This window comes from Chiroxiphia lanceolata, chromosome 1, assembly GCF_009829145.1.
Source record: "Chiroxiphia lanceolata isolate bChiLan1 chromosome 1, bChiLan1.pri, whole genome shotgun sequence".
In the NCBI taxonomy this organism is placed as follows: domain Eukaryota; kingdom Metazoa; phylum Chordata; class Aves; order Passeriformes; family Pipridae; genus Chiroxiphia; species Chiroxiphia lanceolata.
Window position 1 is genome coordinate 130,248,223 of NC_045637.1, and position 26,120 is coordinate 130,274,342.

A 26,120-nucleotide genomic window follows, 5' to 3' on the forward strand; every position below is an offset into this window, starting at 1 on the left:
GAAGATAATTCTGTAAAGACTGAGACCTTCCATTGCCATCTGAATGGCTCTGCAAAACCAGATGTTTCAGATGGTGTTGGATGTTGTCAGTTTGTCCAGTTCTGTGCTGCTTGGGAGAAGAAAGGGAGGCCCTGTCAAGTAGGCTTGCCCTAGGGTCATTTAAGTTGTTCACATTGAAATGTGTGTCTCAGGCAGCCCAACTCGGTAGAATACATAGTCCTCGAGTTCATATTTTGATAAGTAGGAAATGAAAAGTCTGTCTGTTGAGTGGCAAATAGCAACACAAACATCCTCAGCTTAGTGTTGGGAGTTTAAGAACAAAGTATGTTGAGTACAGTTCTGGGATTATTAATGCATGGGTACTGGGAAGTTGAGTAATGCGACTGACCAAAAGAGGATGACAAAATAATTACGGAGATGTCTGGTGCAGTCTGGAGAGGGACAGCTGCTTTCCATTACAGGATTTTGGAAACTTTACTAAAGCAGCCCTGTCTCATCAATTGCTAGCAGCAGGAGGAAGCCATGGAGGTGGAAAAGCATCTTTGCCTAAAGAAATCTTTGTTTTTGCTGAGCCACAGTTGTGTTAGTATCTTTTTCTGCTTTTTTCACAAAAGCAGAATTGGAAGGAAAGCCTAGGCTGAGGTAGCCTGGTGGCTCTGTGCTCTTGCAGTAACAGCCTTCAGCTGCTGGGTTATGATCTGAAACCTGGTGTTTTAGAAGGAAGTTGAGGTGGTTGGCCAGGATGTCACTGTAGCAATTCACCCTAATGTACCTGTTGTTCAACCTTAGAAGGATCTAATCTTCCCATATGAGAAGAGGTTTTTAGACTGGCCATGCTGAGAGGTTTCCTTTGGAGGTGTTCCAGTGATCCCTATTAGCAGAGGAATGCATGAAGTGTGGGAGATAGGAATGCTTTGGGGTTGTGAGGGAGGACACACTAAGCGAGGACAAGGAGTTGGGAAGGAAGATCTGCAGCCTGGCAAGGGTGGGAACGTGGTGAAGAAAGAAATTTGGCGAAGATCTGAGCGAAGAAGAGGTTGGGCCTTCTAGTTAAGGAAGTAGGATGTATGAGGGGGGGTGTGGCGATGGCTGGGTGTGGGCTGCTGAGTAGTCTCTGTTCACTGTTTTGGGAAGCAGATTTAGGTTGATGTCACCCTGTGTTTGGGGACCTATCCTCCTCTCAGCCAAGCGGTGGGACTCTTGGCCAGTATCTTTAGTCTGAGCCATGCTGGGATATGTGGCACATGTCCGCAGCTCTCCTCTACATGAAGGAGAGGGTGTTCTGCAGTGTGGGAAAGGTTGGCTTGCTCTGACCTAGATGCTGAGGATGTCTCAAGGCAAAGCACTGTTCAACTAACTTGGAGGAAAGCTCTGGAATGTTCCTTATTGCCAATGAACTTGATGCTTTTGCTTTGCCTTGGTCCTTAAGAAACCACACACACATAAGAAATGCAAAGTCACAAATAAGCACAAAAAATAGTGAGCAGTCCAAAGTAAGGCCTCTGGAAAGCCTTCAGTTGAGCTCTTTTGTTTCATAATAGCCTTCCTCTGGCCCTCCCTCTCTGCTAGCTTGCTCAACAGCACCAACAGCTTCCCCACATACTTCTGCTCTAGGGTCACAGTGTGTCCTGTTCCCCACTTCCTGAACTGTGTCCACACTGTGCTGTACAGAACGAGTAAGTGTGGGTCCCCATACTGCAGCAATCCGTCTGTTTTGCAAACGCTCTAATACATTTTCCACCATCCCTGGGAAAGGGAGAAGTGTTTCCCCCTTTTATAGTGTACAGTAATTTTAAGTGCTTGGTGTGAGACCCCAGGACCTCGTCTTTCGCTGGGTTTGGTAGTATGTGAAATGCTCTGCTCATTCAAATGTTTCTTTAGCTTCAGTTACTGCTGTGCATATTCAGCATTTCTAAGGATCAGGATTTATGGGGTACCAAGTCAGCCACCCAGAAAATGAAGAACACACATTCTAACCTTTGCAGCTTCTGTAAAGAATGAGGCAAGGACTCCACAAGTGGATACCTTTGCCTGCTAGCTTTTTCTTGAACCTTATTTTTTCTTATCCTGTTTTTTCTTGAACACTAATAAGGATTAATAAGTCCCCCGAGGGATAGGGTGCATGTAGGAAAATAATGATCATAAAATTAAAGACTATGAAAATACATATGTATGGAAAAAGGAATTTATATTGCACAGAGTTACAGTTCCAGCATTTCTTATCTTTTAACTGTCTGACTTTACAGACCTAATAATAATCTTTTAATGCAGGTATGATTTTGTGTTTGCATAATGATACAGCTAAATTTGATTTAATTTCAAGACATGCAGGGAAGTAAGAAGATTGATGCCCAGAAAGTTTCTGTGATGGAATTTTACTAAAGAATAAATGTTATGTAACATTTCAAACACAGTGAGATCCTTCAAGATGAAGTGTGTGATATAAATGTAAAATATTTGCAAACTATAATTTAGCAACCATTTTAAAATCGCAATCAGTATTCCAGCCTCTTACATGTGGGGTGTGAGATCCTTTGTTGAGATCTAGCCGAGAACTAAGGGCAGTGAATGTGAGATTCATTAAGTAATTATATAGGAACATTAATTTCAAATTAATTTCAACAGTTGTTTTAGACATTAGCAACCAAATTAAGGGACCAAAGGCAAACAGTAATGTAGCTTAGTACTTTTAATAAATGAAGGCATTTAAAGTGATTTGCATAAATCGGATGATAAGTCCTCATTTAATGGGCTTCCAAATGCCCCCACCTCCCCTTCCAGTTCACCTTTGAGCGCTTCCAAGCTGTGTCTGTGCTCTGCATCTCCCCAGCTCTCTTATTACATTGTGCTTGTCTCAAATCCTTCCTTCACTGCCTTCATAATAAACGGTCAGACTTTCTGGAATTTGTTAGCGTGAGCTGGAACCCTTTAAGGCTTCTGAATCTGCAGTGCTGGGAGGCATGGGAAGGGAAGGGAGCCACTATTGACAAGGCTCCTAGGAAAATAAATGGTGGAGAACAAAAAAAGCAGATTAGGGTATTGGGGGATGCTTGCCTGCAGGCAGGGCAGGGAGATGAAAACCATCCCATCAGCAAGTGAATGGGTCACATGTAATGGATAATGACCAGCCCTTTTCATCTTTCCTGCAGTGAGCTCAAGGCTCTTAATGAAAAGGAACAGGCACTGGTCTGGACTTACATAGCACCTGATGGTTGCAGGGCAGTTCGGTGACTCACCCAGGAGGTGAAACCATCCCTGCCAATGCTCCTGCCATGGGTTCCTCCTGCCATGAGAAGGAATAAAATAAGTAAAAGCCCTTCCTTCCCGAGGGAGCTGGTAATCTGTGAGATGTAAAAGGTGAGATAGGGCAGCTGAGGAGGGTGAGTGACAGGCTGCATTTCCCTTCCTCTTAGTATTGGTTTGCAGTGTCTAAATAGGATGCAGTGGAATATACAAGGCAAGCCTCTAACATCCACAAAGATTAAAACAAGGAATTCTCCCAGTCACTGGGCTGTTCAGTGATACTCTCCACCTGGCAGTAACATTGGGACCTTGTTTTTCAAGACTTGAGTGATGAACTGTTGCTATACAGGCACTACTATCAGGGAAAGCATTGGGGTGGCTGGGTGGTGCCAGCATATCAAGAAAACAAAGATGTAATGATTCTGTTTGTGCTTAGCTCAGTAGAGCTTTCTTACGTCAAAGAGATCTGGTTCAGGTCAGAAATGCAGAAAGATACATAAGCTCTAGAAGAAGAGTTTGATCAATCTTACTCTGAAGTATTTAAGATGTTTGCTTTTCTCCTCCCTTCCCAAGCTGCCTGCTGTGCCCTCAATTCAGGTGAGTGGGAGCTGGTGCTTGAACTGGCAGAGCTGAGACCCAAGCACTTTTCTTCTTGGCTGGCAGTTTGCCATGGAGGAGGATCCCAGAAGGTCATCAGGGCAAATGGAAGACCATGGCAGCAAGAGGCAATGTAAAAACCCACCCTTTTTCCCTCTGAAGATTAACATGGGAAAGAGTAAAAATCCCTCCTAAACAGAAAGCAGCATCTGAGAGGGTATGAGAGCACACCACATTTTTAATCGCTGTAAAGAGCAATTCGCTCCAAAGTATACATGTGAAATGCCAGACCCCTAATATAACCAGTGGTGTAGATGGATCCATTTCAAGGGTGTTGCTTCAGTGGCTTTTTAGGGTATATTACTTTTTTTTTTTTTCTGGTGAATATTAAAAATGTAGAGGGTGCTATACAAAGCAGACCTCATCCAATAGGTATGACCTCAGTTCACTGAGTTTCCTGATGCAGGGCCAAGCCTCTGAGCACTCAGTGCTGCAACCAGATGTGGCTCTTCAGTCTTTTCAGAGCCAGGTTCTGGCTGCAGCTGATCCCTGGTACCTCAGAAGAGAAATGGGCTGTGCAGATATGGCTGCGAGATGGGTGCTACTGTGTGTTGCCTACAGGGAGCCTTGGCTTCAGCCTAGGAATGTGACTTTCTCCAAGCCTCTGACTTGACATTTCACAGATGAAGTATTAGCTGCTAAGAAATTTAAGGGATTTCACAAAAATGTGCGTTGGATTCTGTTCCTTGCTCTGCTACTCTATGATCAATGTCCATTAGAAGAGAGAGCAAAATAATGTTTCATTGCCTGTGAGCATCAGTAAGATTACATTAGTGCTGTACATCTTTTCAAGGATGCCGTTTTCGGACATTACTAGGGTGAAGCTTGCCTCATTAGAGCCTGTCTGTTCGCCTTTGTAGGTGCTTGCTGTCTGTACCACAAAGAGGGTCTGGAATGGGCTAAGCCAGCCTTAGAGGAATTATAGCAGTTTAAAGAGTAATTATAAAAGCAATGGCTACAGATTTGATTGCAACTTGATGGAGCTGCAGGAACTGTGTGACTCATCTTAAATAGAATATATATATTACAATTATAAATCGGCTTTTTTTTTTTTTGTGGTTCTAATGGAATATTTAGAAATTGCTGTTTTTCTTAAAAATAACTTTCATGTTATACAGATATCTGGAGCTTGCAGTTGCATTGTTTATTGTGAAAACACTCCCTTTAGCAGCAACTTTCTGTCACAACAGGCATGCATGGTGCTTTTGGAAACACAACATCAGCCATGGCCTTCCTACCCTGAGACTCTCAGTGAGACCAAAACAATGCACAGGATACATACACTGCAAGAGAGGATGGAATGGGTTGTGACGGCCACCGGTGAAACAGCACAAATAGTGGATGTTTGGGATCAGGCAGAAGAAAGGAAAGAGGAGTCTCCTGGGTGAAGAAGTTAGGATGAAACAAGGGACATTCTGGTTCAGCTTCAGTGGATAAAATGGACTGGATCCAGGTTGCATCTGGATTGAAAAGGCTAATGTGAAGTGGGCTCTCTTCCTAACCTGAAGAACATACTGTGTACTTCCTAACCTGAAAAGCATACCTGAAAGACATAGGGAACTTGGTAAGTTTGTTTCACCTAGGAGACAGTTCAGTGGTGATATAACTCCAGTTCTCAAGTTCCTCTGTGGAGAAGAAAATTGTCCCATAAGGAGATGGTTTTTTAACCTTACTATAAAGGCAGAACAAGACTGAGAGACTGGAGGCTCAAGTTAGACTAATTCATGCTGTACATTTTTACAGCAGGTTCTGAATTGAGCCAGTGAAAGATTTTTCTCCCTCAGATGCAGCAGTCTGCCCACCATGGAACTGGTAATCAAGATTCCTTTTGATGCTTTGTGAGAGAGATGATGTAGGTGCAATGCAGGAGTGGCAGTATGGAAATATGGATATGTTAAAGGGGATAAGTGCAGACCAGTGGTTCAGTCCTTCCTCACCACAGCTTTTCTGTTTTCCTTCTGTTCAGCAGTGCAGTGATTTTTGCTGTGCATTACTGGTGTGCAGCATGAGTTCGTGTTGAACCATCTCTAACCTTTTCCATGACAGAAGACACTGAATCAGGCAGTCTGCCTCCCAGGTCTTTGTCTCCTCCTGCTTTAACTTCATTGTTGTCAAAGGGTGTTTGTCACTTTCACACTGATGTGGGATCAGAACCTGGAGCTTGAGAACATGGGGTAAAATGGTTGCAGCCATGGACTCGAGGAATCACCGCAAGGTTGTTCGTGGTGTGTATGGAGCTGGTCCCCTGGCACGACTGGACCACTGGGTCCTTCTGTGTGTAAGAGGCATGGGTCTCCTTTCACTCCTCCCTCTGAAGACTGCAAAGACAGAGATTTAAATAAAAGATCTTAACTAGGTTCAAACTTCTTACAAACTTTCAAAATACTGAGAAAGGTGTACAGATTCTCAAATATTTGATATTTCCAAGGGGCAGTGGTTGGAGTCCAGTGGCTGAAATCCATCCTGTTGGAACCATATCGTGAGCTTCAGCTACGTAAATTGGGAACATAGAAGTGATTTTTCCCCTAGGAAGTCATATTAACAAGAGCATTCAGGGAGCTTCGTCCTTAGCTTTGCTGAAGCCAGTTCCAGTAGGTAAAAGTCTCATGCTGATCTCATCTTTGCCATTTCCACAAAGGTTTTGAAAACAGGAGAAGGAATCAGGGAAGAACCATGAACTGACTCAAGAGAGATTCCTGACAGCAAGAACATTGTGCATATTGACAATGTAGCACTGAGGTGTCACAGGACAAAACCACCTTAATATAGTGAAGGTCCCACATGCCTGAAAAGCAACTGTAAGAGGGTCTCACCCAGAGGTGCCAGCTCCTGGGAGGGAGAGTCTGGGAGGAGTATCCCTAAAGCAAAATCTTCCCCTCAGAGACATGCCACTAGTGCTGCTAGCAGGTAGACACAGGTGTTCTGTTTTGAGTGGGGAAATGGTCATGGAGAAGCATTTTTGCCTTCATATCAGTATATCTCCATGGTGCAAGCTGGTGACTTTTATAGCTATGATGAGTGATAAGCAACAGTGATCATCTGAGGCACTTCAGCATCAGCTTTGCCATCACTGATTGCTCTTACTGAAGCTTCAAGTGATTGGAGAAACTGCCCCAACGTTCATGAAAGGAGTTTAACCTATTCAACCTATTGCTGGAAAATCTTGAAAACAAAGATATTGGTTAGTTTGGGAGGGGATAAGTCAAATACTGTGTTAGTGAGTTTGGAAAAACATAGAAGGAAAGAAAAATGTAATTGTAGAGACAGCAAGAGAGATGAGAAAATGCAGAAGAGGTAAAACCCACAACAGCCACTGAGTTGAAGAGAGTAAGAAATGTTGAATTCAGGCTGTGGCCACCACAGGGACAAAGGAGGATGCATTGTTCCCCAGGGAGGTACATATTGCATCAGGATGAATGCTTGCACCCAATCCCCATGCCTGAGTGCCATGTTTTGCCAGTGTCTGGTATGCAGAATGGCACCAGGGCCTGGGCTGTGCCTCTCTGTGTGTCAACATATCTGTTTTAGAAAGTGATGGCAAAATACCAGTTGGATGTCCTTTGGGAAGAAACCTTCCCATGTGTAGATACTCCTCCTCCAGGAGGGTGTTCTGGTTTTACTTGCTTTGAAATGTTGGAAATAGTTGCTGGTTTTCCAAGGACACCTCATTGTGCAAGATGTTGCATGTCCCCACCTGAGCACACCCTGTGACCTTAGCCACAATGTCTCAGGACAGAAAGTATTGTTTTTCAGAAAATCTTTAGTTCCTGAAGCCAAGAGTCTCTTTGGGAATGTATTATATTGAGCTAGAGGTTTCAGATCTGAGATCAGAATAAATGCAGAAGAGAGTGGGACACTACGGGGGTTACTGACAGCTCCTTATCCAATGGCAGGGAGTAGCTGGGTGGACAAACCCACCGGTGCAGAGTCTGTGATCTGGGTGTAGAAGTGGCAGCCAGACCCACTGGTGATTTGCCAGGCAGCGTCTTTGTCACTTGTCATGCAGAATTTCAGGAGCTTGTTGGTTTATGCTGAGGAAATGGTAATGAATGAAAATTCCCTTTTTTTTTTCCTTTTTTTTTTTTTTCTTAAAATCTCACACCACCTGTTGAGGAATATTTCTGCTATTTTAAGAAATTCACAGTCTGAGACCCTGTTGGTCATTTTTATCTGGTAAAGTTTGCTGAATTTATAGCAACATTGTTCTCACTATTTTCAATCACCCAACACTTATGTATCTGAAATTTGTACCTTCTCATAAAAGATACCTAATTCTCTGCTTTTCCCTGCCAAAACAGTCTTGCTCAGTTTGCCAGAGTTGTCTTTTAAGAGGGTTACAGACCACAGGAGGTTTGATCTCAGTACAACCCAGATGGGCCCATATTTTGTTACATCTCCTGTGGGCCCTGTGTCTTCCAATCTGCCATCTGTCCTTCCACCTCCATCAGGGAATTCGGTAGATGTAGTTGCCCACAGACTTTTTTCTTTCTAGTGTGCAAATTAAAAACTATCCCCTGCTCATAAATGGGGCAAAATACGGAGAGGGGTGTTGGGCTGGAGGAAGGTGCACAGAGCTCCAGGACACCAAACAGTAGAGGGGAACTGCAGGCTCCCTTCAGCTGTCACCTCAGGGGGAACGAAGGCAGTGGACTGGGGAGAAGAACAGACATTGCATTTTCAGCAGAGTTAGCACTATCACAACACAGTACACCATTTTCAATATTCCACTTAACTACTACTACTGACACTCTTAGAATTTGCAAATAAATGAATTACATGCTATTAATGATCAGTAGAAATTCCTATTAAAGTCTTTCATGTTATCAGAGGCCAATTCTCCCTTGCATAGTCACCCTTTGCTTTGATGACTTTGAAGTTGCATTTCTGTTTCAATTGAAATAAAACTGAGCAAAGGCAATATTTCAATCACAGGCCTGTGTTTATTTTCATCGGGAATGCATTAACACTTCAAAGAAATAAAATCTGCCCAAAAATCACTGGGTGATCATCAGAGCAATGCTCAAATAAGGTTGTGAAGTCATAAGGTGGAAATCCACACTCCTAGTACTGTTGAGTAACAGCAAAGGGAATGTCCATAAAATAGGAAGTGTCCAGAGCTGCATTACTTTAAGGGCCATGGAATCACACACATGGTGTCAGCAAGTTGGCACTGCTGATTTTGCTGGAAATTCAGCAATTTAAGTAACCTAATCAAGTGTCATAATTAATTGGAGGTTCATTTCCTTTCTTGGAAAACATTAAGGGTAATCATTGCTTGCTAAAAACAAATTAACACTCCTCACAATGGCATGGGGGTGTTTCTCTCCCTTGCTGACATGAACCCATTGGCAGCATGCATCTGGGGGACACAGTGGCCAGCCATTCAGTCCTTAAAAAGGGATGCAATGCCCTCACACATGAAGGGAGCCCCATGGGGAGGATGATGAGGTTTTCGTGACAGCTTCACCATCCATTAGTGAGCTGCCCTTGATGCCAGAGTGGGCATGTGTGTTGGGAAGCAGCGTTACTTCCTTCTTTGTACAAAGGGCCAAGATGCTGGGATTTTGTAATTCTGGCCAAGTAAATCCTTCCCTCTGAGGCTGGCGGCCATCTCGTCCTCTGCACAAGGGGTCGCAAGGAAGACCTGATTCCTGTCCTCAGATATGTGCAATGCTGGGACCCTGCAGTCCCTGCTGGGGACCCACTGCCCTGCTTGCAGTGGAGACAGGAGAGGCTGAGCCTGTGAAGGCAGTCCTGCCCCGCACTGACAACGTTCAGCTGTGTGCAGGTGTTTGCATCTATGTGTGACAAGGATGTCCAACTGCAGAGATGCTCAGGTGTGCTCCTTGCACAGGCGGTGGGCACTGCTGGTGTGAACTCACCTCTTGCTCCTTCCTCCTAGTGACAGTTGCCAAAATGCACATCTAAAGCTGGGCAACAAACACTCTCTGTGGAAGAGCACAGTGCCAGCAAAGAGGATCACCATTTCAATGCTCTATCCAAATCACAGGCAAGTTTGGTGGTGTCAAACATCTCCCATTTCCCATGTAAAGAGCAAAGCATTGCTTCTTTAATGTGTTTTGAAAACACCAGTTCTTGGATTAGCCCATACAAGATATATCACTATCTCTTAATGTTTGGCAAAAAGAATATCTCAATCCAGAGGAAAAGGTTTTGCAATTTTATTTTAAGAAGCACTTGGAAAATAGTCAGTTTTATTTTTGAATGAAATTTAAACAATGTTAAAAATCTGCAATTCTTGTAAATCTGAATTTCTGACTTCCAAAAACACAGTGTGGTCTCCAGTGAGCAGATTTCTGTGGGCTCTGCAGAAGTACTTTCACCAAGTAGTTCTACTATTGTGCCAGCTTAGTGTAATCATTGTAATCAACCAAACCAATTACAGAATAACAACCTAGTATACACATAATATTCTAGGTATATATTAGGGATGTTCTGTTAAAATTGGTAAAAGTCCTTTAATGGGAAGAAAAGCCTTCATCACTATTTTTTTTTTGTGCTTCATTTCACTGAAGACTTAAATACAGTAGCATTTATATTTTTCACCTTGGAAAATATTTGTGCTTTAAAATAGCACATTAAAGCTTTGAGCCCAAAAACACTAATGCACAAGAGTGACTTTATTTATACATTAGGAATATTTTAGTCAAACGGTCTAATGTTTGCAGAACCAGATTCTGAAAAATAATGTACTGTTTTATGTTATACCACTATTGGTGCAAAATTAATGGATGCTTTATTTAAATCAGGCATTTAGAGAGAAGCTTTATAGCTTGGCTGTTTTGTGCTATCATACTGTTGGAAGAAACAAGTAAATAAAATATGAGGGAATGAGAATTGAAAAGAGGGAATGAAATGAACACATGTGAAATGTTCAAGATGTGAGGCACACCTGCTTCAGCCTGAAATGTCCCAGATTCAGAGAAAAGGCAATTTGCAACCTTCCCTCCGACCTAGGATTTAGTAAAACTCTTGATCCGTCTTTTCACATCTAAAAAATCCTTTCATCACTTTGGTCTCCATCAACCCCAGAGGTTAAATTTTCCCTTTCAGCTCCGATTATCACAGATGTGACTCTGTATGAGCGGAGACCCCAGTTTTATCCAGGACTGCCCTCTGCATTCAAACTCAAATGCCTTTTCTTCCAAAGCTCACACAGACCAATTTGTTTAATGCTCTGGATATTAAGTATAGTTTTGCAGAGAACATGTGGGACTTTGCTGAAGCCAGCTCACTTTTAACTAGAAGAGTGAACAGTCTGTGGCTCTAGCAGGATGGCAAACTGTGCTTGTTCAGATGCTGGAAAGAAGAAGCTGAAATAAACAAGCAACACTGCTAGAGGAAACACAGGTAATCCTACACACAGATATCCGTGTTTACTTCTGGCAGTGATCCTTACTAGACCTTTTATTAGAGACCTATATAGCTGGTGGTGGGAAAATACACCACCTGCCTCCATCGATAACACTTCTTGACTCTTTTAAGATTAGATTTTGACCTCAAAGTTGTGGTATCCTTTTCATTGCTGTTTCTGTCACCCTTGAGTAGCTGGTGTGGTCTTGATGCCATGATGGTATCTACAGGAGAGGTCCCCAGGTAGAGACTGGATTTGTAGCACACTCCACTGGGTGCTGAATTGGGTAAGCTGTAGCTCAGAGCCAATGCAGTGCTCTTTCTTGGGTGGTTAAGCAGTTTCTGCCATCGTTACTATAATTTACTGGTAGCAAAGCAAAACCTTCATTAAAAGAAGAGTCTCCCACTAAAACACCTAGCTAAATAATTTTTATCCTGTCCTGTCACTTTATAGTAACAATCCACAGTTTCATGCTTGAGCCACCAAGGTGTGGAGACCAGCCCTCCTCACATGAGCCGGTGGAAATAGTTGGATGTTTCACTCAGAGGAGCATCAGGGAGTTTCCCAAAAGCAGCAGAGCCGGTTGTGTGGGAAAGCTAGGAGTAAAAACGTCATTGAGAATGAACTGATGACAGTCACAACCCTCTACCTAAAATAACGTCTCAGTTGCGCAAATTATAGTGTCACCACAACTGTAACTCCTTCCTGGCCTGAGATCTCCACAGAGATGTAATGGGAACAGAAAGGTACCCCATAGATGGGATGTTTTGTGCTCACCAAAATGCTTATTGCTTTTCTGTGTAAATGCAGTGTGGACTTGTTGAGAAACAGGGATGATCTATTTCACCTTCTAAACAATGAGTGGTTTTCTACTGCATCCTGACCCACAGGAGCACAGCAGCCCCCTGTGAAGGCCTGACCATCTCTTTTTTTTTTCTGTTTTGTCTCTCTTAGCTGTCCAGCTCTGCTTCCTCCTACAAACATTCCTGGGCAAAGCTTCATTGTACACTTTGTTGTTTATATATACTCTTTGACAAACAGCTTTCATAAATGGTACCTGCCTTTTCTTCCTAAATAGACCCTTTTACACAATAACTACCATGCGTTTCTGACTGTGAATATGTAAATAGGGGAAAAAGAAAATGCATCCACTGTCACACAGAATAACATTGCAGCCTTAAACTTCCAATTCATTCAGAATGATTTGCTAACATTTGGTCCTCCAAGTTGAAGTTCCAAAATTGCCTGTCTTGTGCAATTTTCAAACATTCCACCTGCACAGAGCGAAGAAAAAATAGCTATCTCCAAGAGAGAGCAAACTCCATTTAACATGTTTTGCAAAGTACTAAATAGCTTTCGTATTTCAGATGAAGAGCAGAGAATATGTCCTTTGTGCTGTACTTACCAAGTACTTGCAATGTTGTCTATTCTGGGTAGTTTAAAAGATACTTTAACATTTGGCATTACTATGATTATTTATCAAAACCACAGTCGTGAACCTTTGTATGATCCATGAGCTCAGGGGGTAAAAATTTAATTTCTGTTGCATTTAATTTCTTGAAGAATTGAAATAATTTCCATTAAAATTACTTTGAAAGACTAAAGCTTTCTGTAGTTTGCTTGCAGAATACAATTGCAACTATAAGGTACTTAGGGTATCATTCAACAAAAAACCTGAATATCAAACTGTAGTCAATTATCCTTAATCTTAGGACTGGTAGTGCCTTCTGTACTCTGGGTCTTCTGTCACATCAGAGTTTCTTATAGACACGAGAAACTATTTTTCCATATGTAAAGACATTTGCAAAGTGTACTTTGTAAAGCAGACCTGCTATTTAATCTAGCAGGTAAAGGTTGACTCCCAATAAAGTCTAGTTGTACAACAGTCCTGTTTTCACAAAGAAAACCTAATTTACACAAATACAAACCTGCACTATAGAGGATGGTAAAGAAAAGGCCCAGTAAGCCTTGTGCAACTGAGTCCAGGTTCAATGGGGGGCTGAAACTCTACAACAACGATTTATTTATTAATAAATATTTTATCTGAGCCAAAGACTGTCCTTACAGTTTGTAGAAAACTTGCCCATGAAATGGGTAGCTGCTAGTACATGCACCATTTTGGTTTATACTATATTCTGCCAAGAATATTGTTGCTTTATCATTGATTTTTGTTAACAACTGTACTTTTATGAGAAGGAACCATAGTTTCTCATAATGGCTGAGAATTCAGAAACTTTTGAGGCTCCTTTGCATTAGGTAATCTTCCCAAATACCTATGCTTCCTAAAAACATCTAAATTATTCCCATGCTCTTTGAATTGTTTAAATCAAACAAATTTTCCCCTAAAACAATTGAAAGCTCCACACCAAATTTTTGCTAATTGATTTGCAATTGATTTGTATGTGATGCAGCTTGGAGCTGGATATCCAGCTTGAAGCTGGATATAAAGAACTGTGTGGGTTTTTCTGTAGACTTGATGTGTTGAATCCAGGTCAAAACTTGTAGTCAGGACAACTGACACTGGAAAATAAGAACTTTTCTATGGCAGAAGGAAAACAGTCTTTTGAAAGAGGGATGCTTAATTTGTGAATATGCCATAGTGCAGATTCCTTGCCATATTTCCAGCATTTTGTCTTGCTCTCTGGGCTTGAACTACCAGGAGAACGATTTGTCTTGTGATGTTTGGCATTTCTGCTGATGATGTCAGAGTAAACTAAGGAGAGAAAAGGCAATTGGAAATTAAAAGGATGCCACATGAAAATCAAAAACTAAGGTTAAAATTTGGATGTCTTTTATTTTAGATCCTCACTTCTCTCTAATATCAGCTGAAGTGTATGACAGCCACTTCTGAAGGCAGGTCTCTGTGGTAGTTGCCAAAACAACCAAGAATCACACAAATACCCTAGGAAGAAGTCTGGTCAGAGGCAACGTGCTCAGGCAAGCTCTGAGCCTGAAGTGACAGAAAATTTGGTCACGGAAAATTTGGCCAGACAACATGTCCTCCACTGAGACACGCACCTGCATGTCCCACCATCTCCAATGAAGGTGGTGCTGTGCTGCTGAGCCAAGCCCTTCTCTGAGGAGCTGCTACAGTGGGCCCTGCCAGCAATGCAAGTACAGGGTGTGAACTTCCAACATCCCCAGGCAGGTGAGCCATCGGTCCGCTGGAGCAGTGATTGTGATGCTGGCTGAGAGCCAGGCCTGATGGAAAGCTGAAGACTACAGTTGACTTCCGTGGTGGGAAGCAAAATCAAGGAGGAATTTTGAGTCATCTGCTCAGTGCTCACTCATTAATAAGGACTGATGGCTGGTGGCTGCAGCAGATATTTCAGCCCAAACCTCTCCAGTTTTTCTGCTGTCAGAAGATGTTGTTACATGGGTATGCAGCAGAATAAAACCTTTCAATCCAGAGGAGACAGATTTGATGGAAGAGAACTGAATAAGAATATCACAACAATGCTAAAAGACATCTGGAAACAAAAAAAACATTACTGATTTACCAGTACTAAGTGAGGGCCAGCAAATGCAACAGCTCAGTGAGAAACCATGATGATCTGCCCTTTGTGAACATGAGGCTGTCTTGTGGTGATGCAGGAATCTCCAGCACTGTGGCTGGAAAGTCAACAGGACTTTTGTTCCCAGCGTACTGAGCAAACACCAACACAGGCTCTGTATCATGCAGAAAATGTCTCCCTGATCAGTTCCCAGCAGCTTAGGAAAAATTCACAGCCCACTGCCCAGAAATAGCAAATGTTTGGCTGCACTTACGGTAATTTCTCACTCTCTGCTCTCCCTGTGTCGAAATGATTATGTATATTCTTCAGAGTCGATAAAGTTACTCAGCTCCAAAGCCAAAAACATGTGTTGAAAAGCCGAGGTTCATTAAAGGCTCTTTCTTGATTCCAGCCATTTCACACACATTTTCCCTAAGCTATGGCAGGCTTCCAGTGCGGCTGAATCCAAATTTTGCTCCTCTCACAGGCACACAGTTTGCCAAGGCTCAGGTTATTCCTTCTTCTTGTAATGCAGTGTTTGTTACTAACCACTGCTGTGTGGAATGAACCTGGTGGCACCAGCTTGGCTGCTACATGTGAAAAAAAAATTCTGATCCCTCAATTTTGGGAGTTTTGACATGGTTTTTTGCATTTATTTGCACATCTCTAAGCATTATTCAATTGTCAAACAATCATGTGTTGGTGGTAAGGTGGCAGGTAAATTATAAAACTGAATCAGCAAGACTTTCATTTGCAGAAAATAATTTGTCTCCACTGTAATGCATGTATATATTGTCAGGTTGGTAAAAAGGAGCATTCTCGAGAAATGAGAATCAGATTTATCAGCTCAGTTTCAGAGTCATGTTCACTTGCTTTATTTGCATAGCATAGCAAAGAAAATCCAGCTCTCCTGCTGTTTTCTATTTCCCGAGAGCCCCCTTCACCTCTTGCACCAGCCCTCCCTTTGCTAGTCCCACATAAATAGAAAACGGTACCAGCATATTTTTCTAGGTGGAAAGCTTGTAACCTTCCCACCCTGACAATTCCCACATGCAGCCATGTATTCCTACCTTGGCTGAGAGCTGGGAAGTCTAGATAAATACATCATTGTCAGAAGAACATTTGTTCCCAATGGCATTTGATTGCTGTCTCAATTTCTTGTCTTAGCCATAAACCTGCATAAAAAAAAAAAAAGATGCTTCTCTTTTGCTTTGCCTTCTCAAGGCACCAACTTTGGCAAGAGTCACAGGGCAGAGCTTGGTGACATGTAGGATGAGGTTGTACTGGCTCCTTTTGGGTCACAGCAGTCATGGGGCTTTTGGCTCACATGAAGGTCAGCACAGGTCTGGGATATTCAGTGCTGTAGTTACAACAAAGTGAGAGTCCCAGACCATTTGCTTACTGCTGTCTCATTTTTCTTGCTGCACCTGGAGATTGCTTCTTGATTTTACTTGGATTGTATCTGGTGTCAGGACTCTACAGCCATAGTATGGCTCTACTAACTCTACTATTCAGCCGTAGTATGAGTCTACTAAGCGTGGCCTGTAAAACCATACTTGGAGAGCTGTCCCTCACTTTGTGACAGCAACGGGTTCATCATTGTGTCTCCATTGCTGCAACATCTTTTGCATTAAAAATTAATTTGAAGCAATGAGGCAGGCAGCAGGCACATTGTCAGTGGGTACAATGAAGCGTAGCAGAGAAATGAGCGTGTTAAAAGAAAGGCTGGAGATGCCAGGCCACACCTCTTCACATGTCTTCAGGTATTTTCAGAATAATTTTTCTGGCTTTTATTTTTGGATTCCTTAAAAAAAACACAGAACCTTGCCTTTTGCTTGTCTAGGGCTTTTGCTTCTCAGTCTTCAGCGCCTGCACTGCTCCTCCTGTTCCACAGTATGTCAAACAACACATGACATATTGCAATTACCCCAAGGGTGGCAGTCCCTGGGGAGAGCTGACAGCACGGTTCAGATCAGCAGAGACTTGGAGTTATTTTCAGCTAGTTTTGAAAATCATTCAGTAATTCCCTTACATATTCTGCAGATTATGATCAAGATTTTCCCTCTTGTAGTTTTCTAAGTGAAGAAAAAGAATCACTCCTTGTTTTCTCTTGCAAGCAGAAGCAAGAGGACTCTGCATTTCAGCAGTGCAATGGCAAACTATGAATTTAGAGCACCAGGCTTTAGGAGTACAAAGGAAAGGTATCTGGTCTTTTTTTTTTTTTTTTTCAGATTCAAAGAGATAAGACCCACTGCCATTTATTTTAAGCTAGTTTTATGTATCCTTTCCATGGTCTCTTCTTGATCTCCTTCCATAAGACATTTTCTCTCACTAGACATACTACACTACAGATTGCAAAGCTTCCAGGGTCCCTAAAATGTCAATTCCTTCCCAGTCCTTGACAAGGAGGTTCAATCGAGCATTAGAGCAGGTTTCCCAGTGCAGTCTTCATCCCAGGACAGCTTAAAAATCTGTCTGGATAAAGCTCTGAGCAACCTCACCTGATCTCAGAGCTGACTTTGCGGAGAGCTGGAGGCTGAATTGAGACTTCCTGAGATCTCTCGCATCCTAAATTATCTTGTGATTCCATGCAGTGCATCAGGTCAATATGGTATGGTCTACTTAAAGTTGCAAAAAGTTAGAAGAGGTTCTTTACTGGGACCTAAGAAAGGAACCCTGAGTAGAAAAGCAGAAAAAAATCCATCCCTCTCCCCATAAGAGGTAAGTGATAAATGTGTTGACACAGAGTCTTTTTCTCTTCATCCTGGATTAGTCAGATAATCCATAGCCTGGCTGTGTGATTTGAGCACAAGGTGCTGGCACATAGTTTTGGAAGACCCTCCTCTGGCTGTACAGGCTAGTTCACAAAGTGTCACTACAGAGGAGACAGACCCCTTCTAGGACTGACCACCATCACGCTGGATATCTGCTGGCACCTCTATCCTAGCACCTTTGGGCATCCCTTGTGCCTGTGTGAGCAGGTGTAGGCTGACAGCAAGGAGCAAGAAACTCAGGTCTCTACATCTGGTGGGTCAGGATAAGGCCCTGCACTGCTGTATTTGTGTCTTAATGGAGGCTGGTGCGGCAGGGAAAGGGAAATCTGACCCTGAACATTGGCTGTGGGGCTGCTCACAGTTTTCAGCAACTACTCAGAGGATATGACCATGTCAGTAATTTGCCAATATCAAATAGCTACTGTGAGCAGCATCTACCAAGAATGACAGAGACCTAAATACCGAGAAGCTTCAGTTCTGAATATGGGACATGACACTGAAATAGATGGGGTTTGTAGCTTCTTGTAATTTTTCACTCTTATATTGCAATTATTCTGGACTTCTGGAAACTCCCTGATACCAATAGGATATTGGTTCAATCAGGATTAGATATGTAACCAAATTCAGTGTTGTCAATTTTTATGTACTTGTTGTGACCATGAATCCATTCTACTTACAGCTCCTGTTGCTCTGGCTATTTTATAACTAACTTTTTGTGTGAATGAAGAATACACTTCTAGCCCTTATGTCTGGAGAGGAAAGCTTGAGGTCAAATAACCTGTGCAAAGATGCCAGCAAAGGAGATGTGTGATAACAAATGGGTTATCTCTTTCTTGCTTCTAATTTTGTCTAAGCTGAACTCAGTACTGCCTAAGCTATGTTGTCACCTATGAGATTTCTTCCAATTGTTGAACATGGCTGGGAAATTTGTTTTTTTGTTGATGGTGCCCCCATCTCGAGACCTGTTTGTTACCATACCATATTGCTGAACATTATCCTGCAACTGTGATACCAAAGAAAGGGCTTGGGCACACATTAAGTGTCTCTTTGGCAAAGCCAGCTAGCTTAGCTATAGGGCTGAGGATGCTGATCTACACTTACACAGTCAGTTTTGCTGGTTGAATTCAGAATAACTCAGAGTCCTTTCCACCCACACATGGTAAGATGGGCACAGCAGACCTGAAAGGGGACCACAGTGTGTGGCCATTTCCCCACCATTAGGGCTGAATAAAGTCCTAGGTGAAGCTCTCCACACAGGCACAGCCTTGTCCTTCCTTCCACCTGGGAGGTGATATCTGTATTTTCCCCTTTTGGATGCTGTAGCAGCTTATTCTGTAGAATTTCCTTTCTTGCACCCAGGAAACCCTTTTAACTCCCTTGCTTAGCCCTCCATTATAATTTTGCTGTGGAAGGAGGTGGCAATTTTTATGTCAGGGTTGCTGGGCACAGAGCAGGACCTGGATGATAAGTACAATAGAATGAAGGTGTCAGATAAACACTTCTGCAATGCCTTAAGAATTATCTGATACCCTCCTTCCTTAAAATGCAGGCGTTTCCTCAGTGCATACATATCGATCATTCGTGGTCACTGACACCCCACTGGCCAATGAGCCGCCCAAGAGATTGCGTGGACACACGATCCTAGCGACAGCACTGGATGTGTGTTTGTGTGGGCAACTGAGGCAGTTAAATCATCCTGGTTATCATCCCTTTTGCTCACCCCCTGCCATGAAAAACCACTACAGAGAAAGGAGAGGTGGGGAGAGGGAAGGGGGAAGGGGAGCTCTTGCATGAGTTTTCACCTGGATACAGTTGCTATAGGAACCACTTACAGAGCATCTTGGTACCTCCACTATACAAGAAAATTTGCTTGCCCTTAACAGTGGGCAAAATGATTTACCCATAGGTGTAGACATTTGGCCCCTGCTCACCCCCAACAGGACAGGAGCTCCTTGGCTGGGGCAGTGGAGACCACTGGCACCTGCAGCAGGTCAAGGGGCTCCTTTGATTGACAGGGCAGGACACGGAAAGAGAGATGCTCTCTCTGCATCTGCAAACAGCAGTGGTGGTGGTCAGAGTGCTGCTGAGGTTAATGGACAGTGGTGGAGGGTCTGTGGTGGACAGGGAGGATAAGAAGCCAAGAGATAGTGATAGAAATCTGGATTTTTATTGCAAAGGGTGCAGGAATAGAGAAAGTGCATGTAAGCTTTGGAAGAAATGGAGTAGAGGAAAAGATGAGAGAAGAAATCAAAGCTGTAGGAGAGATGGATGGCATTAAAGGTGGAAACCTTGGAGAGTGAAGCAGCGTTAGTGGAAAGTGCCCGGCTTGGTGTTTGTAATGTGCTCTGGTATCCTTGGATGAAAGGCTTAAGTAGAAAGAGCAATACTGTGTCTTTTAATATAATTTTGATAGCTTTTGCAATAGCTATTAGTTTCAGTCCTTGAAACCTCATCTTATCCTGCTACCGGGTGTACATTTGTACTTGATGGTGTCATACAAGTGTGGAGATTGCAGCTGCTGGAACAGGGGCTTATCAGCTGTATATTAGAGCAACTCTTGACCCTTGGTTTGTGGGGAACAGTTCATTGGCAGCCAGGAACAGACCACAGACAACAAGTTAATGACCTTTCCTCACAAGTTCAACAGGAAATGTAACTGCAAAATTGACATTGCTTGCAGAGCCTATATCAGAGGAGAACGGTACTAATCACCGCAAAGCAGTGAGGGGAGCCTATGAGGCAGGGAAAAGATTAAGTCGAATTACATGAAGGACACCCAAGTTCAGCAAAGCACTTGAGTGGGTGCCTAATTTTAAATCGTAACTAGCCCAAAGTATGAGCCAATTTGGAGCGATCATAGAAGGAACAATCTAAGGATGGCTCAACAGAGCAGTGTCACTTAGCTGGAGCTCAAACGAGCAGAAGAAAGGCAGAGGCAAACTTTAAAATGGCTCAGAGTAGGTAACAAGTAGATGAGCAGAGGTCAGGTGGAGAAGTGTAGCATGACAGAGGAGGAAAATGACAGCAATAGGAGTGAATTATAAGCTATTATGATAAATGACAAAAGGATTATGGTAAATCATTTTGATGGCCTATTTGTAGGCTGCAAATCAACAAAGGTTGGAACCTATTTACCATAAGATGTGCTTTAACTTCACAAATTAATGGTATAACCCTAAACAACTTCTGCTAAATACACCACTTCACAAAATTACACAATTTAGGTAAGGAAACTTGAATTTCATATGTCAACTGATATAAATACAATACTGATATAATTGTATTTTTTCAAATATATGCATTTCAAAAACCCCCACATAAACTGAGGAAATGAAAAGTTTATAGACTATCATGTGCTGTTTGTGCATTGCCAGCAGAACTTGGAGTGAAAGCGTTTTTCCTGTAGTCAGCTCTGCAAAGGTCTGCCACCACAAAGGTTCTGACCTCAACATTTATGTATGTTTCTAGATAGACATTTATGCATAGTTTTTTTCAAAAATATCCTGCCACTACTTCCAGTGTTTTTTGGCTAATCCCATAAAAGACACAAAGCAGAGCATTTGGTAAAAGCCAGGAACCAGTCATACACCAGCAGCTGACATGGACAGGACTACTTCAAGTGGTGGTATGTGTTAAAAATACTGTCAGTGGTGGTCTGCTCCCAGCCATCCTCTGTACCAGCTATAAGTTTCCAAAAATAACTTTCTGTGGTCAGTGAACTCATTGGTTTGGGTTCAGAGCTCTCAGAAAACTGGGACAACCATTTCTCCCTTGACCATGATGGGCAATACACACGTCTAACCATAGGCCTCACAACTGATCTCCCAAACATCAAGGACAGAGCAACAGATTTTAAATACTTGTAACTCACGAGGGGCAGGAGCCACACAAGGAAACACAATTACTTTATGTGCTTCTGCAGCAGAGAGATGTGATACAAGTAGTGGAAGAGAAAAGTGGAGAAAAGACATTTATGTTGCTGATATTCAAGATAAAGAAATAGGCTGAGCTCTGGGTAGGGGTGATAAAGACCAGTTGAAGAGTTCTACTACTATGTCTCAGGGCAAAGTATATATTGGAAAGATAAAAGGTTGTCACAGGAGAGAATTCCAGGCAAAGCACCAAGCTCATCCTAAATCTTACCAGCTGTGAAGGTGATCTTTCACTTTCAGAGGCTGGAGGTAGGAAGAGATGATAGAAACACTACAAGTATTTCAGCATGCAAATGCTCCTGACAGCAAGGAGGAAGGTGGTGGGATTCAGGAGCTGGGGGAGAGGTTAGTGGCAAGAGAAGTGCTGCTGCTGCCCCTAGGGAGGGTTCCAAGGCATCCTCCAGCCAGAGCAGACTGACAGCTCTCCCTGGGCAGGAGAACTGCTCCTTTGCCAGGCGGGGATTGCCTTCCACAGGCTTCTGGGAAGAACTTTATTGCATTACAACTCCTCCTCTGCTCTACTAATTATCTGTTGACCTGATTTCTCCTCCAAGAGATCTTTATTTGTATCATCCTCTCTTGTGGTTGTTCTGGATATGTTTTATATCCATATAAATCTAAGTATCATAACATCCTGGGGACCTGGCAATAGACCAGGGAGCTCTGCAAACTGACTGCACATTGTGTAGAATAAACATTTCTGCATTTTCTAGTTCAATACTCCTCCCTATTAAGAAAATTTAAAGTTTTCTTTTTCTGGGTTATTATCGGATGGAGACAAGAGACTTTCCCACTGTAATTTCTCTCATACATTCATTCTTCTATTAGCTACTTTTCTCATGGCTCCTCTTTTTGCCTCATTGAAAACTGACCCCATTTTTCCATTCTCTCTTCAGAGGACTGTTTTGACAGCCTGGCTCCTCAGGCATCTCTTGGCCGGCAGGATTCACTTCTCTTCTGAGCTGGGAGGAAGAACAGCTCTGTCCGCTTTGCAGACAGGGTTCTCTACTGCTTTTTGCAAAGACTCTGCAGCGTTCTCCATATGACTGAGTGTGCTCTTCCTTACATAGCAAAGTGGAGGTTTGCTTTTGGGCTGTAGCTCCACATTGGGCTGAAATCTTCCCCGCACTTTCCAGTTGCTAGATTTGGTGCAAACACTGTAGGATGTAAGAGTCACTGCCTTTCTCCTATCCCATTTTGCTTCTCTGTTGTAAAGCAATATTATTTATTACTAGCATCACAATCTCACTGGCTTCTTCATGTGTAAAAATTATTATTATTACCAGGGTTGAATGGCGTAAGAATATCCAGCATATTGCCCCATAGGATTTTTATCCTCAGATGTAAATTCCTGGCTCCACTAAAATCCTGGTGGATTTCAATAGATTTTCAGATTTTTGTTCCTAGTAATATTTATAACATCACTTCAAAACTCATAGCAGCCTGAAGAAATAGATTTAGTGAAATTCTGCATATTCAAACAAATTTAGATTGCCATGAAATTAGTGCAAAATAGTAAGAGACCATAATGAGAAATATTCAGCATTTCTAGGTTACCTTGCACTATCTTCCATCACAGCTTGAACATTTTCAGAAGTTTTGTAGTGTTAGTAGAGAGGTTATGATTTTCAGTTGGTTTTTTATTTCCCCTGGAAAAAAAAAATCTGCATAAATAACAATCCATCCAAGCAATTTATTCCTGTAAAATTAAACAAAAGATGAAATCTTTTCTTCCCATGAAATCTAACAGAAAAAAAAAAATCCTGTTTGGCAAAAGATTTTTCAGTCCTTTCATCAAGTGAAACCTGGTTCTTGAGGCTAAGATTTGAGACACCTACTCTTTTTTTTTTTTTTTTGAAGGATCCTGTCCAACGAGAGATCTTTGACAGGCTTGAAACACTGCAGCAACCTTTAATTTAGAGAAATTATTTCCAGTAGGGAAAGCGGCTGGTCATGTGCAGGACTCAAATTAGGACCAACAACAACAACACCTCCCCCCCCCCCCAAAGAAATCAGGATGCATCATACCATCCAGGCTTGGCTTAGCTCTGAGATTGATTTGTGCCTTACCAGCAGCTGTTCAAATAAGGAGCTGCCCCGAGGAAAGATCTGTACAAATGACTGGGCGGGTTTTGGTTTTTGGTTTTTTTTTCAGTTCTTTGCCTCTCACCTAAAACCCTGAAACAACTGGTTGCCCTTGCAACGGATGATTATAATAATTACTGGAAAACAATTGAAGTGTGATCAGGCAGGGAGGGTGGTAATTGAAATATTGACAGGTGGTTGCTTTGTGCCAAATAGGAGTTTCTAATATCAGCTGTGTTTGAAGGACTCCCAGCTAGGATGCTTCTGATAAAATCTTTAGTTAACTGTATTAGAGATTTTACTGCAGGATCTGCAGAAAGACTATAGCAAGACTTACTAGAAGAAGCTATGAATCTTGTACAAATAATTTTCTGTTAAATATATGTTTGTAAATACATTTTTCCTGATTATTCCTCTTTTTTGTTTACATAGATAATGTGTATAAAAATAAAAAATTTGTGTTATCTCCGCTGATGAGGAGACACATTGACACATAACATCCCAAAACATCGTTGACATACAGTATTATCACTAATGAATGATACTAAGGTGATCACATCATAGAGCTGCAAGTCAGAAGGGAAGAATTTAATATCCAGACAGCTATGCCAATGCTAAGAGGATGACTAATTGTAAGGATTCTGAGATTTGTGTGGGCATGGAATGCGGTTTATGACCTGGACAGCAGATGTTATGAATTATTGAGAAACTAATAATATTAAAAAGTATATTTTTGTTTAGGCATTACTCATAATAGAGTAAAGTAATAAGAGTGTTTCCAAGATACTAACAAAACCTCCTGGTAGGAAGAGTACTTCCTGAAAGGACATCCTGAAAGGATGCTAAATTTGAACTGCCTGAGGCATTCCCTCCTTGTTAAAGGTCATTTCATCAATTATCATCCAAGAGTTGTACAGAAGATTTAAACACCCAATCTTGTAAAAGTTTTCACAAATGTAGCTTTTTCCTGAAGCATGAGATGTGAGACAGACACTGTCCAGCATTTTGGACCTGATGAATGATGTATGCACTTTTCTATCACCCAATGAAATGGTATCCATTCCTCTGCCAGCAGAGAACACATCCCCCCCAAAAAGGGTGCTGATCAGTTTTCATGAGTAAGGAAAACACTAAGGATGGGGCTGGGAACTTCAGTTCTATTTGCATAGGTAAGTGGCTTTTACAAACATATACTCACTAGATGAGGCTCCTGCATCAATTGAAACACCTTTGTTGTTGCAATTCATATTTCTCAGTGAGCTGATTATTTGTAATTTAAGGCTAGTGATCTTCAGTAAATGTTGTGAGTAATCAAACTATCACTTTAACTGTCTGCATAACTTCTACCAGCTCCACAATTAACTAGGTAATTTAGAAGCATCTCTGCAGTAGAATTTATTAGTTCATTTCTAACATTTTCATATTAACTCTGTTAACAAATCACAGTATCCTTGCTAAAACCTTGGGAACAGCAAGAAAAAGTGTTTTCTGCTGCAGTTTCCCTGGAAAGTGTGCTCACACAGAGCCTCCCTGAGCATCTCTGGCAGGCCAAAGGGGCACGGACATCAGGTCTTATTCCACTTTCCTCCCATTTTTGCTTCGCTTCTGCAAGTGTGAGGTTGCTCACTTCCTCCATCCATCAAGGACTGTGTTTACCAGGGCAGACCAATGTTTCAAAGCTGGGCACTGTGTTGAGAGGCGCTTTTGGTTACAGTTATTCCAACTCATTACTAGTTTTCAGAGGGGCTGCCCCTTTGATTTTGAGTTGCAGAAGCATGGAAATGTTCAAGGATAGGTTGGATGGAGATTCGAGCAACCTGATCTAGTGGGTGCCATCCCTGCCATGGTGGGGGGTTTGGAACTAGACCATTTTAAAGGTCCTTTCCAAACCAAGCCTTTCTATGACCCTATGATTCAATGAAGCATAAGATATTTATTTGAGTTGCAAACTTCAGCCAACACACAACCAAAAATATTGGTCTCTGACTTTGATGGCATGGCACCTTTTCAGTGGAGAAAAGTGGTTTATGCTACAAGATAAATATTCGATTTCTCCTCCAAACAAATGATCAGCCTTGGCTCCCATTTGAGTGCACTCAGTGATTTACATTGTTACAACGCCTTTCTCTCAAGTGTTTCTAAAGTGTGTAGTGCTAAAAAGACCAAACAAGACAAAGATTGTGGTGAATGTGGACTTTTAAGGTGGAATACATCATATGACTGTGTAACTGAACCATCAGGCACCAAAGTAGTTGCACTTATCAAAATGTGGCGAGCTCTAGCTTTCCATTTAACATGCACAGGAAAGAATCCGGAATTATGGAAAGGAAAGAAAAGAAAGATTTCCAAATAATATACAGTGGAGAAGACAAGAATTCTGAGATTCAGGAATATGATCTTCTAACTGATTAGATTCTCTGAAGAAAGATAAATGTGTTAGAAAATTAATATAAAGACATTCAGATAAAAGAAAAAAGGAAGCAATACTAAACTGAGCCCCTTGTGTCCACTTTGGAGGGAGTTCCACTAAGCTGCCGTGATTATTTAGAGCTGGATCCAA

The 26,120-nt window shown here is 42.1% G+C and overlaps 1 long non-coding RNA gene across 1 annotated transcript; it reads left to right on the plus strand.

Moving 5' to 3' along the window:
- The first annotated feature begins 1,279 nt into the window (after positions 1 to 1,279).
- Positions 1,280 to 23,813, plus strand: LOC116789195. The gene is made up of 3 exons (XR_004357936.1): positions 1,280 to 1,289; positions 15,148 to 15,152; positions 23,336 to 23,813. It is a non-coding gene; the product is annotated as an uncharacterized LOC116789195 (long non-coding RNA).
- Positions 23,814 to 26,120: the final 2,307 nt, after the last annotated feature.